This window comes from Anas platyrhynchos, chromosome 2 (genome assembly GCF_047663525.1).
Source record: "Anas platyrhynchos isolate ZD024472 breed Pekin duck chromosome 2, IASCAAS_PekinDuck_T2T, whole genome shotgun sequence".
In the NCBI taxonomy this organism is placed as follows: domain Eukaryota; kingdom Metazoa; phylum Chordata; class Aves; order Anseriformes; family Anatidae; genus Anas; species Anas platyrhynchos.
Genome location: NC_092588.1, coordinates 89503293 through 89517751, shown reverse-complemented (window position 1 = coordinate 89517751; position 14459 = coordinate 89503293). Strand labels below are relative to the sequence as shown.

General features: G+C 42.9%; 1 long non-coding RNA gene across 1 annotated transcript; it reads right to left on the bottom strand.

The window, feature by feature from the left end:
* Nucleotides 1-8871: 8871 nt before the first annotated feature.
* On the bottom strand, nucleotides 8872-12623 carry LOC110354320 (uncharacterized). Its single transcript, XR_011807250.1, has 3 exons — nucleotides 12524-12623; nucleotides 10798-10884; nucleotides 8872-10487 (listed from the first exon to the last, which is right to left on the bottom strand). It is a non-coding gene; the product is annotated as an uncharacterized lncRNA (long non-coding RNA).
* Nucleotides 12624-14459: the final 1836 nt, after the last annotated feature.

The window sequence follows — 14459 nt, the reverse complement described above, 5'->3', positions numbered from 1 at the left end:
GTTTATTGCTTTGGGTAAGCAGAGGTGCTATGAAGGGGGAAGACTACACAGTTAATTTTTCCATTTAAAAGACAGGAGATCCCCTACTATCTCTTGGCCCAATGAGCCATGAATGGTGCTCTAAAATCACTACCTTTTCCTAGAGTGCTAGGATTAGTTTAATGAGTTTGCATACATCAGCCTAACTTCCTTCAGTGACATTTAAACTAACACGACTTATCTCACATTTGCTGTGGACTAATGCATGGGATCAACTCCTGTTGCTCACCTTATGCTTGGAAATAGGCTTTAAGTTGCTGCCCTAAGGTTCTATGCCTCAGCCCTTGTTGCAGGAAGAAAGGCCAAAAACATGACAGACACCAGTGCAGTCAGATCTTGCTCTCATTTATTACCTGAATAGCCTGACTTACAGCAAACTTAACAGGGGTGGATAGTGTCTCACAAGATTATTGGTCAAAAGCACTCAGACAAACAACTGCAAGAAAACAACCCCCTTGTGATTAGCAGTCACATAGACACCGTCCTTGAAGCCAGCTGCTGGCAACAATATTTTTCTAAATTCCTCAATTGGGCGATATGGGAACACTGTCATGGGAACTTCTCATAGTCGTCCTGGTAGCTTGGTTTGCTCAGCTGCAGCAAGTCATGGGATCTTTGCTGTTTCAAAAACCCCTCAACAAGCCCTCAAGCATGTTTGTTGCCCATCTTGTCCGTAGTTATCTTGCCAAGAGTGGCCCACCTGGGCAAACCCATGGAAAAAAGGGAAGAAAAAAAAAACACCCCAAAATCTTAGGTATGACAGACTGCTTCACCTGCAGATACAATACTATTCTATTGAAATTTTAATCATGAAACTTGTGATTGTCTTCTTTTTGGACTTTCTCTTCTCTTTTTTAGTGTTGAATTTTCTCAGTCCAGACATCCTTTTCCATTCTTGAAATATCCACTCCTTTTTGATTTGCCTCATTAATATTTCCAACCAAAGGAGAATATTTATGTGACACTCCTGAGAAATGCAGACCATCTGTCCTCAGCCACCAGAAAAACCACTGTTTGGGCACTGCTGGCTTTCCACAGGCTTCCCAGAAGTTTACTGCTGTCTCAAGTTGGATCTTAGCCCAAAGTTTTTAAAAACTGTATATCAACAGGTATAAATGGAAATTCTCTCAACCTATGTCAGACAGAAATTCTGGTGTCTTGTCTATCCTGGGTGAATATATTCATTGGCCCCTTTGATTCTCCTGACTTTGGAAGTCTATCATTTTGGTGTTTTCTGTGGGGAACTGATGCCCTGGTAACACAGATCCTATCAGTGGAGATTTCACTCGGTTTGCAGCACACTATAGCAAGTTGAATCCTGGTTAACAACCAGCTTCCTACATCCATAACTATTTGCTTTGGGGCTGCAATTTAAAACACTTGGTGAAAACCTGTATACAGTTTGAAAAGTACAAGGAGAATTCCCACAAATATCCAATGGCAGCATTCATTTTGTGCCAGGTCTGAGGATGAAAGCCCCCCTTCTGTAGAGATGTAGCACAACAGTACTATGCCTCTTAACCTAGAAGGATTCAGGGAGCATGAGAAGGATGGGATTCATTCACCACAATGCTCAGAAATATACTTCTGGGAAAGTATGCTGAAACATATTTTCACATAATATTCACAAACATTTGCTGAAATTGAATTTTGAATTGATCATCACAAAGTGTCAAACAAGACACCTAGTCCTTGGTGCAGATCTCATCCGATCAGGTAACAAAAATGTAGCATTCAACTAGTGTTAGTCCATGCAATTTGAGGTATAAATGTACTTAAATGCTTGCAAAACAGTTAACAGAAAAATACTCCTGGGCTAGATGGGGGAGATTCATTTCCAATAAACCATTTGTAAGATAAATAATGTGTTAAAAATTAGTCTGCACCATCCAACCACAAAGTGTTTCCTTTAGGGGAGTCAAGAAAAGAGGACAAGAGGAGTAATTATCTTTACAATTATGGCAAGAAAACTTGAGAGATGATGGACTGAAAAACTTTTCATGTTTCTGTATGATAAAAATTAGTCTCACCTTTTCCTGATGCTCTTTCAAAACTTAAAACTCACTTGCTTTTAAAAGTTCAAGCCTGTCATGTAGTTAATCCTCACTGAGAGCTAGTGTAGATGACATGTTTGAAAATAATTGGATTTACGAATATGAACATTATCAGTGCTGAAATTCCTTGTCTTCTTTTAGCGGTATCCAACTCTTGCAAGTAGATTTAGTAATATACATCTCAGAACAGTCAAGTTGCAGTTTGACTAAGAAATCAACTCTTTTGTTATTGTTAGCTTTTAATACCTACCACCATCCAAACATTCTTACCTTACCTTATGTTAGCTGCACCACTGACAAAAACCTCTTTTGATTTAGCATTCTTGCAGCCACCTCAGCATTACTACAGTTGAACATCTCTCTATGTTAAAAGAACAATAAGACTGAAAACACAAGTACTCAAAAGTTAGAAAAGTTGCAGAAAGGTTAGAAACTTCACATGTTAACATACAGACTTTGATTAGGTGGTGGCATACTACGTTTTCAAAAAATATGTTGTCTAAATAAACCATTATTCAATATTTATTTGAAGAAAATTAAAGTATGCTTTAAAATATGGCAAAAACCCCACCAAACTAATTTAATTTTCTCCTGGATGCTGCTAAGGTATTCTCACCTTAATACCTGAGCAGAGCTAAAACAATGATACATTTATTTCCACAGCATTGCTAGAGAAAAGTGATAGAGGCAGTAAATCCTTGCTTGTGAATTAAGTCATTTTGAATATTGAAGATAAGATATTTACAACCTCAGAATTCACATATTGTGTTCAAACTACAGAAATACAGTCCTGGAAGGGACCTCTTAGATCATGAAAATTCAGGGTCCTACACTTGCAGACAATGACGCTGTAGGCTGCCTTTCATTATTTGCTTGAGCTTCCCCTTAGATCCAGTTATGTTATTCTGGCTTCATGGTACCTCATGGTAGCCTGTGTGAGGACCTCATTGCTTTAATAGTAGAAAATACTTTTCATTTCCAGTCTAGGTTGACTCACAGACATTTTAAATTCATTTTCTATTATGCAAAACTGCAAGACTTTTAAAGGAAACTCTTTTCCTTGTCTGGTATATTTGCAGATAGCAGCTCTAGCTTTTGTCAGCTTTTTTTTTTTTTTTTGCTAGGCTAAACAAAATAAATTCAGTCTTCTCTCATAAGACAAGCCGTCCACTCCCTCTGTTTCCACTGCTGTCTCTGCCCTGCTCCTGTTCTATTTGTTCTATTTAGTTCTTCTAAAATGTGAGAAACCAGGTCTGGACTTGTGAACCCATCACATTCTCATCTTCCTAAAATAGATATATATTAGGTTGATGCTGAGTGATAAAGATCTAAAAACAGGAGTTTAGAGTGGAAATTGTCAGGTAGCCTGGAGGTGGCAGGGCTATTTTCATTTGTAATACCATCACTTGAAGACCAAGGATGGAGCCCAAGTCTCTGCTTGTGGTGGGACTGGGCCACTGATCAAAGATTCACAGAGACATCCAGTAGCTCAAGGAGCCAAACTCAGAACCCAGATGAGGGGAAAGGATGAAATTGACACTACCCCCTCATGCACTTGGTACTTCTAAGTCAATTGGTCTGTGGATGTGGGGTGAGGGAGCTGCTGCAGTTTGGGGGCTACTTCTGTTGTCTGCATGATTTTCCTGACACAGAAAATGTTCAGGATGAAATTCTGTAAGGCACAGGAGATGAAAAACATCAGCTGGAGAGAAAAAAAGCATTCCTAGGTGTTACAGCCCTCTGGCCAGTCTTCCATCTACTTAGTGTCAGTTCTCCAAGTAAGTAAATGCTTTACTCTCCTCAGATGTGTTTCTTTCCCTTTCTACACTACTTTTGTAATGTTGTCAAAAAAGCAGTCAAGCTTGGGGGATGTTGGGAAAGCAGGGTATCACAGGCACAGATGCATCTGCTGCCACTATCTCTGTGAGGCCCCAGCAGCTTTTACAGCTGAGACAATTATCACAAGTTTGGCTGTTGCCAAAGCTTCTCTTTTCATCGTTTTCAGTATTTCGAATGAGAAGTGCATCCAAGCAAACATAATATCCTCCAGGATATAGGTATACAACAATCAAAGATCAGTGACGTATAGGCAGCCAAGAAAGCAAACCTTTCCAGAGATGCTGCTGATCAGAACACATAGACTCAGTTGAAATGTCTGATACACATAAAAAAAAAAAATCCAGGAAAAGTCCCAGGCACTGACACAATTGCTATAGCCAAATCCCTTCTGGGAACATCTATTCATAAAAGTAGGTCCCCAGCTGCATGAATCGTTGCCCCAGGAAGGGAAAGATGCATTGCAGAGGTTTTGATCTGGATAGGCTGTTGCTCACTCCCTCAGCATCATACAGAGCTGTTAAAAAGGCCCTACTTCATCCTGGAGATAGTGGATCAAAGAAATCATGTGCCCATCATTTCCACATTTGCTGGTTTTGGTGCTGAAGCATATATAGTGGATCATTGTGTGTTCAAGTTATAAAGTTATAAATATATAGGTACTTGTATGCATGTATATACACAGAGAGAGCAATATTCAGTGTTAATTATAGATATGAGAAAGGTTTTTTATAAAAGTTATACGTAGCTACTAACAAGGGACCACAGGACTCTATATCAGACTGAGTAAAGCCCAAAAAATGTAGGTAACATCCGTGCTGACAGGTTAATGAAAATTGTCTTCTCAGTCACTTAATTGGACTTTCAAGTATCTATCTATCTATCCATCCATCCATCCAGATATGCACAGTCTAATTAGGTCAAGTTACCTGTAAAACCTAACAAGTCTAACATGGCAAGCACGCACCTGACAAATGCCTAATCAGGGTAGTTGTTGTTTAAGGAAACCGTATGTTTTGGAGTCAATTAGCAAGATCACAATGCAATGGATTAGAAAGTGTACTGCATACCCTATATGTGTACCAAATGTATGTATTTTGCAAGGCAAGACTCATGGTGTTTGGGTGCTAGCTGCTGGACAGTTAGGCCTCATCAATAATTTTTTGACTAGCTATACACTGTGGTTCAGCAGTTTTGAAGCTTGCCATGCTGTCTGTGTAAGAGAGATTTAACTAGCACTTCTGATGGTGAGCTGAATCTCAAGCCAGCAAGGCTGGAGGGAGAGGTAGGTCAGCCAGACACAACCCTGAATACATTTCTCTTTTATTTTCCTGCTGATGTCAGCCCAATGTCAGAGTCACAGGCAGCACCAGCACCCTTGAAAATGTTCGGGAACTTTGTGGCACTCGCTCCCCACAAGCAGAGGGGGTAGATGTGGAACAGCACTCTGCCTGGGGAGACAAGACACTCACAGCACTCACTGCAAGCACAACTGAGGACTGGTGGTGGAACAAGAATCGTATGCATCTTCCCCACAGGACTGCATATCTTTCTTTCCAATCTGTGATTCTGCTTAATTTTGGTAGGCAGTTGTGTAGTGAAGTGCCCCACATGTGGGAGTTGGAGAAATAGAGCAGATTTAGTCACTTATAAAAATCACAGTGCTACCACACTGGTACACATTTCAAACAAATGCAGCTGTCCTAGGAGCAACTTGCTGTCTGGTAACTGTCACACACAGCTTCTCATAGCCCTGGTATGAATGCTGCCTGTTCCTGGCTGTATCAGCAGACATTAAAAGATCCAAGGATTTTGTGGAGCAGGCCTTTCAGGGAAAAGGTACAACTTATTGCCATTCCTTAAGCTTCTGTTTAGAACATTTAGGCATACACTTAAGTGCTATCACAAACAGAAAAGTAAATAAATAAATAAATAATACTAATAAAACAGAAAACAAGTCAAAACAAAACCTATTTAAAACCTGCAGCTGCCTAGGAAATGGATCTGCTGAAAGATGAGCTCTGACACGTACCTCTCCCTTCTCTTCTCTTCATTAGATCCCTCATTGTGTGTGTGTCCTCTAAGCCCAAGAAGCAACTACAGACACACTCTCCTTCCAGCATCTCAGAGCTCCTATCCCTATCCAAGTTGCCCTAACCTTGAGTGAAACAGTGCATCCATCTCATGCACCCTGGGACAGGCCTCGGAAGCTGCATGAACAGGAAGCGATGCCTCTGACTTTCCCCAAATGCAAGCTATCATGTACAGGCAGCACAGTCTGCAGACATCCTTTCTGAATTTTGTTGGATACGACAGAGCTACACAGCCCTGCTCCCTGCCGTAGGTGTTTCTAGGCCACTGCTCTAGCCCATACACTGGAGTTACTCTGCTGCTCCTTGCCCCAGAGACACAGGCTGTGGGGGAGAGGGGCAGAAGACTTTCACCTCCTGTTCTCCAGAGTTTGTTGTCCCTGCTACACACTGGGCTCCCATACAGGACAGTGAAAGGAGCAGGCACTGATGGTCTTTTCCTGCAAATAATATAAGGAGTATATCGTTCATCAAAATCCATCAGGACAGACTTTGTGCCTCAGATGACAGATCTCCTACCATGGCATCTCAGGGCAGCCTCTCTGACCACTCCCATCCCCTCAAGGTATTTTTCCTCTCTACCAGAGCAGTCACAATATCCATAGCTGGTGAAAGACAGGGTACCTGCAGATGGCTATGAGTTACAGCACACAGCAAGCTAATCAGAGATATGCATAGCAGATTTTATTTTCCCATCTGTGAGCTGCACATTGGGCTCCACATTCCTGTAAAAGAAAACATTAAAGCCATCCAGCATCCCTGGAAAATTGCTGAATGACAGCATGGGGAAAAGGGGGTTTCTTGTTGACAGGGCTGTCTACTAAATAAGAGCTAGCTCCAGTCAATGTTACCAGTGCTAAACAAGAACAGACAAATTGACTATGTATGTGTTTGCATCCCTATGGTGTTGTGTAGCTCCTGGGCCCTGGTGCAAGGAAGGAAATGGGATTCCCCTATCCAGCTGTTCACTGATGGCTTCCACCTTCAGCCCAACACCTGAGCACCCCATGTCCCTAGGCCACATCATGCAGCTGAATACCTCCCACCTGAGAGACATGTTGCTGTTGTGAACACATTATGGAAATCTGGTGAAATCAAGCATCTTACAAAATAAGTATGGTGTTTGGGCTTTTTTTTCATCCAACCATCTTGCAAGTACCACCGTGATGTGCTAGAGCAACTCTCCGAGGGCCTAATTTTTCAAAAAAGGCAACGCAGAGAGTGCAAAGGGCTTGTTGTCCCAAAGTAGATGAGCTTATATTACCCAAATAAGTCCTCTGCAAAAAAACCCCTCACATCCTCAAATAAAATTATAATTTCATGGAAATCCTGATAACTTCGGTCATCTCAGGAGAAGCAGCACCTACGTGTATAAGCAACACATACTCACCAGACACTCTGCATAGGCATATGTGTACACACAACAAGTGCATACATCCACACATTTGTATGCTATAGATACATGCAATATCTACAGGCAGCCTGATAGTTAAATGACCATTTTTTTAATACACAGACATAGGTATGGATAGTGTTTATGTCCCCCTCCCACAGGCATTTGTAGGTGCACGTCTCTCTTGGTAGGATGCACAGCCTATATCTGCATAAAATGGCTAGGAGTCGAAATCACGAGTGTTCTGCTCTTCCTGAAGGAAGAGCTGATGTGTTTAATAGCTTCAACAGAAGCAGAAGCGGGCAGCTTGTCCCAGCAGTATACTGCGGTTTCCTAGGTAACCAAACTTGAAATAAGGTGATGTCTGGAACCGGGTTTTATCAAATCAATTTGCTGAAGGTGCATCCATGGGAAAAAAAAAAAAAAAAAAAAAAAAAGGAAAGGAAAAAAAACAACACACACACACATACACAGGATCCTACTCACTTGAAAAGCCAACAATGCCAACAGTATACCACTTATTTATTTTGGTAATTGATGAGTTTGTTGACTTTTAATGATCAGCAATGACATTTTCCCATAGGAGCCATCTGTGCAGGCAAGGAAGTGTAGAAAATATGACTGTGCATGTTATGCATTATTTACACAAGGCCACAGCTATGTGCTTTACAGGCAAATGAAAAGAATACAGACCCCTGCCCTGAGGAGGCTGCAGGAGGTGCCCAGGTCCCATCTCACCTTTCTCTGATACCTCCTTTTACCCACATGAGCAGCCTGACTACTGTGGCCAGACTGACACAGGCTAAGTGTCTTCCTCTGTAAGAGACTTCCCACACAATGATGGGTCACCTGGTTGGGTCAAGTCTACAAAAATATTTGTGTGCTTACCTAGAGTGTCTGGCTGAGTCTGAGATCAGTGGGAGGGAAGGCAGTATCTGCAGGAAAATGAGACATGGCTTCCCTGGCTATACATCTACCCCCCAAAAAAATAAATATGATAAGGGCAAATTTGCCTCTATTGTTAAATTATGTCCACCATGTTTTTGGCTTGTGCCAGATTGCACTTTACCAAGCAGTTCCTAAGTGCTGTCTGGCATGAACCAGATAATGTATGAAGCAATACAGCATACCACTTTGGTATGTCCTCCTGCACCATCCTCCAGAAATATTCCAGCAGAAATTCTCTTCATGCAGCTCTCTTGCACTCACATCAGTCTTCAAACCCCTCTGAACTCAGCATCACTGCATTAAAACACTCAGTAGTGCAAGCTGCTTTGCACACTTTACCATTTTTACTAGACAACTGTGCTTGGTCAATAGCAGGATTGTGGAATTGGTAACACAGCTATTCCTATTGCAACCTAAAAGGAACTAAGCCAAACAAGAGTTGTGGGGTGTCTTCTCACCTGCTTTTAGATTGAGGTGAATGGAGGTGAGGCTTCCACAGGCCCACTGCCCAGAGTAGCGACAAAATAATCCACCTAAATACGGCCAATGTGAAAGTGTCCAGCCAGAATGACCTGTTCAATGGAAGTGCATCTGACACCAAACTGTACCAGCTCTGTGAGAGAGGGACTGCTACCAAGCCCCTTAGCATACTTGGTTCAGGACCAGAGGTCCTACACATCTAAGTTCAGGCACCTCTCTGTAGTCCTTGTGAGGAGCTGGACACCTGTGGCCCCAGATGTGGACACAGAGGACACAAGAGACAGCCCACCATTTCCTCAACTGGCAGTCTTCCACAGCAACTGCATCACACAAAACAGTCTCTTCTCTTCTGTTTTTATTTTCCCCACAAAATAATTTGCACAATCAGAACTGATGCATGCCATCAGCTATGGACTTTGCTAACAAGATCCACTACCTCTGGCCCTGGGAAGCATGGTTGAACTGTGCCTTGTGCTGCAGCCTGCACATAACAACTTGCAGTCCTATTCCAGGGTGACCCTGGTAGCTGTCACAGCCCACGTGGTGCTTGTGACCTCAGGGGCACAAGCCAGTTCTGGAAATGTTTTTTCACCTGTTATTAACACAGACACACTGTCTGTGCCCATCTACAGCTCTTCCCTCACCTCACTGGGGTGTCATGAGGACAAGTACCTTAACAGACTGAGTCAAACGGGGCATCAGAGTGATGGAGAGCATAAGAGGACTGGTTATAACAGGAAAAGATGATGACAAATCAGTGTCTATCCTTCCATCACATTTTGTTTAGTTTGATGTTTCTAATAACCTTGACAGACCCACGTCAATAAAAGGTCCCCAGAGAGTTTGGTGCAGCATCATCAGCAACATTTTGCTATGTTGTCACTGCTGTATTCAAAGGGACACATACGGGCTTACAAGAAACAGCAGTAACCTGAAGAACCTGCCTTGGTCCAAATGCACTCTGCATTTAGTCTCTGCTTTTCTTTAGCATGCCTGACAGTGTTTTGGGGTGCAGAGTGGTGCTGCAGTTTGAGCTTTGGCAGCAGCAATTGTACTGCTCAAGAAGAGAAGCCTCCAGAGCATCCTGAAGCATGACCCATCTGCATCCCATGCACCATGTGCCCCATAACCAACTGACAGGGCAGTTCTCACATGCCAGCAGGCAAATAAATGTGTTGGCATGCTCTGTCATGGGGTTCCCAAGGTGCTCTGGTGTCTTGCCTGTAGTTTCAGTGTTTAGACAGCTCTTCAGTCTGGTATTATGGACAGATAGCCTCAGGGCTTCCTTTAGCTTGCAGCATCCTCCAAAGCTACTCAACAGCACAGGGTCTAAGAAGTCTGTGAAGGACAGGACACTATCTGAGTTTGTCCTGTGGTAGGGCAGGCTGGAGCAGCTCATCAATTTGCAGTGCCCATTAACGGAGGCACTCGGTGATTTCCAAGGAGGTATCCATGTTCCAACAGCTTCTTCCAAACTAAATTAGCTTTGGGATATATGACTGCAAAACTGCAGCAATTAGCAGATGGCTCAGGATCAAGTCTAAGGACCTGATGTGACCGCAATCAAATGGAAAGGACCACTTCAGCTTCCAGTTTGGTACTGTCATCTTAATGCAAGTCGGGTTTTGGTTTTGCTTTAACCAATAACTAAACCATTAAAAAAATAAAAATAAAATAAAAATCTATTTTTATATAGCAAGATATGCAGAAACACTATCAGCAAAAATATTGCCTGCAGTGTAGAGATGTTACATTTCATTTCAGGCAAATGCTGCTAGGGCTGCCTGGGATATGACAAAACATCTGACTGATTGTTCTCCAAGTGCTTCTCTGTAGCCCTTGGAAAATCAACACATTAAGTTTTCACTATAGGCAAGCAATTAGGCACAGAACCATTCAAATGAAATCAAAATCAAATCTGGAGAGAAAACTGCAGAACATTTGCTTGTCGTTTTACCTCAGGAAGTTACATTGCCCTGGTACTCAGCAACAGCATGACCAGCCTTGGAATAGAGCATCTGCAGGCGAGGTCCACAGTTCAAAGCTAAAATCCCAGAGAAGATTCGGCAATGAGCATGAAAAAAAAAAAAAAAAAAAAAGCTAGCAGGTTGCTGAGTACAGTAGGATGGGTTATTCTCTGCATGTACCTAGCCAACCAGAGGCATGCATCCAGTGATACATCATAGGGTCCTCATGCCCTCCCCACCCTCCACAGGGGAACAGCTGAAGGGGCTCTGCATGCCTGGAACCTGAGATTTTCTGGTGCAGAAGCAGAGCCTAGGGTGGTGGCAGCGGGAAGCTGTGCTTGCTTGAGTATGGAATCAGGTCACAACTGGACACTCGCCCAAAATCATGAGTTAGAGAGTGCTCCTGGGACTCCCAGTTAACCCATGCCTTTAGGGCTCAATGGAGTTAGCAAGCTCACAAAATAAAAATTCATGGAGTGCCTTTAATGATGCTCAGAGTCCTATGATCAGGCAACAGAGTCAAGATAACAGTGTGCCCTTCCAGCTAGCGTACCAACATGAAGTGAGCCTGACTGTCAGGAGCCAAACCACGACAAATAAGGACAAGAAATGAGAAACATATTTAATAGGGAAGGAACCTGAGGGCTGTGGTGGATTCTCCCACTATATTGTCCCTCTAAGATCAAGTTGGGCAGTTTCTCTTAAAATATGTGCTCTAGCTGGATCACAGCTCTTGCTTTGAAGTAGGAAGAAGTTCAGTGAAGTCCTGAGATTTGTGCCATGGGAGAAATCTGGATAGCCATAATGGTCTCTTCTGGCCTTTAAAGTGGGTGGATCACTATATTGCCTTTCCATTTCATCCAGTCCCATATTTCACTTTTGTTTATTTTCAAATCATTTTACGACTATCTTAAGAAATATCTGAGTACCTCGCTAGGTATGAATCACTTCTGATTCACACTCCCATGATGGAGGGAAGTGGCGCCATCCTTTCCTTTCATCCACAGAACCAAAACATTGAACATTCAAATCCCATCTTGCACTAAAACTCTGGGTCAGAGCTAGGGACAGCCTGTGCTGCTTGATCCTGCACCACCACCCACCAACGTGCCTCCTGACTATCCCCCCTTCTAAGAGGAAATTGCATAATGAACTGAACAAGGTTTGTCTATATTATTTGACTGGGTGGTGTCTCTTCCTGCCTCTTTGCACAACCTATTGGCTGAACAGAGGTTGCCCACATGGCCATTTACCTCTGACAGCAATCAGAGGGAGGAGGCAGTTCTGCTCTTTGTTTGCTTATCCCATGCCTAAACTTGGACAAAAGTTTAAAGAAATAAGAGGGCCAGCACACTGTTGTGTGGAACACGCATCATTTCACCTATCAGATCAATAAAAGCTATTGCAGCATACACAGAGGTACCAGCTGTTTGGAGTCATCTTCCAGTAGGCTGGTGCAGAAACCATGCCATATTCACAGTCAGAAGCCCATTAAGTTTGAAGAATGGACCCCTGTCTTGCAAACATGGGAAGGAGGTAAATGAAGGTGTAGGCTGAAGCCAGCTGGACTTCCACATGAGTATAGACATGTTTGCCTTCATCACACTCAGCTGCGCCTCTGTGCTCTGGGTTTGTTTACAACCACCTTATCAGCAGCAGTGGGACTCCTAGAGAGAGAGGTTTTCTATTTATAGACACCAGCAGTACATCCCTCACCTCCAGGACTGCAGGGCAATCCGCATCCTCCAGCTTCTCCTGCCTCTGAAAACTGGTTCTCCATCTGGGCCAGAGACAAAGGCAGTCCTGTTTCCATGCTAGGGAAAAAGAAATTTATTTTGTTCCCAAGCCACAGCCTCTATCTCTCTCACCAAGAGGATAAGCCACAATAGTTATTTCTACTTTTCTATTTTTTTTAATCTCATGTGATATATACAAATAAACAATTATGCTAAAATGTGTTAATCGAGGTCCTTATGGCATATGGGAATCTTTCATGCCTAAATAAAACAAATAATTTATCCTGTAGAGCAAGGGGTGTCAACCTGAGCTCCAGACACCTGCATGATGTCAGGGTGTGCTGTGGTGGTTTCCACCGCAGTGCACATCCTCTCTAAACTGGAACTGTCTTCCAAATTTTTTGGCCCTCACCCCTTTCCTGAGGTGCCACAGGGAGCCTTCAGCTAATCAAGTCCTACTTTAGTTCATTCTGAGGGATAAATACATACAGCTGATGTTTTTGAAAATCTTATTAAGGATTACATGTCAACTCCTGAAAATAGTTACCACACACACCCCAGTTTCAGTTAGTTCCATCTTTCTCATAAAATGTATCTCACTGCTGACTCCTGGTCTTTTTTCAGTCAGTCCTTGCTCTTTTTGAAGTGCAGTGGCTCACTTTAGACACAGCACTCTAGCAAGACCAGAATGATAACAGTAAGTTTCAGTTATCAGGCTACAGAGAGAATCAGATGAGCATATCTGAAGGAGATGGAAGAAAAAGCCAACAAGCAGACAACATCTGATATTTACACACTGTGTGCCAGCATACAATTTTTTTTTTTTCTGATCCAAGTATAATAGCTGATATATCTTCAGAAATTGTTGAGAAAACTTCTATTACAGTCATTTGAGAAATAATGTGTTTGGGTTTGTATTTCCCCCTCCTTTATATAAAGATATTTAATTGTTTGCTTGTTTCTTTTTTAAAAAGGCATTTAGCATCAGCCTTCTGTACCCATGTTATGCTATCCTGTGTCTTGAAACCCATGCTGGGAGCTGGCAGCCCTGTCACCTCACCTGAGGCACTGTTCCCCCATGTGCCCAGCAGAGGACTAGTTTTTGGAGGGCAGAGGATGCTGGTGAGTTCTCCTGGTCTGCGCCTGTCAGCTTGGCAGGGGGCTGACTCTTCCCTGTACTCCAGAAGCCAGGCTGGGAGCCAAGAACCAGGAGTGAGAGCAGCCAAAACAGTCACCTTCAATGTGCTGTACTCTAAAATATACGAGCATGTGTCAAAATAGGTAGCCTCACAACAAGGGGCTGTCTTGGGCTGGCTTGTTTATGGTTTCACTCCTCACCCCTGCCTCCTTCCTCCTTGTTTCTCTTGCCAAATGCAGGTACATAGCCCATTTCAGAATACAGTAGAAACTAGAGGAAGAAAAAAATCTTAAAGTCATACAAATATGTATTCCTCCCTCACAAAGAAGGCCACCCTCTCAGTACTGTGTCAGCCTATTACAGACTGACAGTTTTCATCCCTGCAGAGTAGGCACCAGATGGGTAAAGGAGGGAAGAAGTGGTGTTTTTCCTTGGCTAATAGCTTCATTCTGGAAACCTAAGGAGGGTGTTTTGAGCTGCTTGATGGTGTCTGCCTGCTGTGTTACTAAAGAAAAGGAACAGCGCGAAACATATTAGGCCTACAGACTTCAAAATGGAGTCGTAAATTGGGAGAAAGCAAAAGAAGATGCTACTAGCAGCAAATAGCAGTAAAGAGTGACTCCCAAGCACCTCAAGGAATTTACCTGTGAACAGACTTCTACCACTTCAGTGTAGTCCAAAATGCTGCCATCCTACTTAACACTGAGACTTTTCAAGCCAAAACCTTGCTTCATCATTGAAAATGATGGAAAAGAAGTAGAAAGGTAGAGTGCCCCTG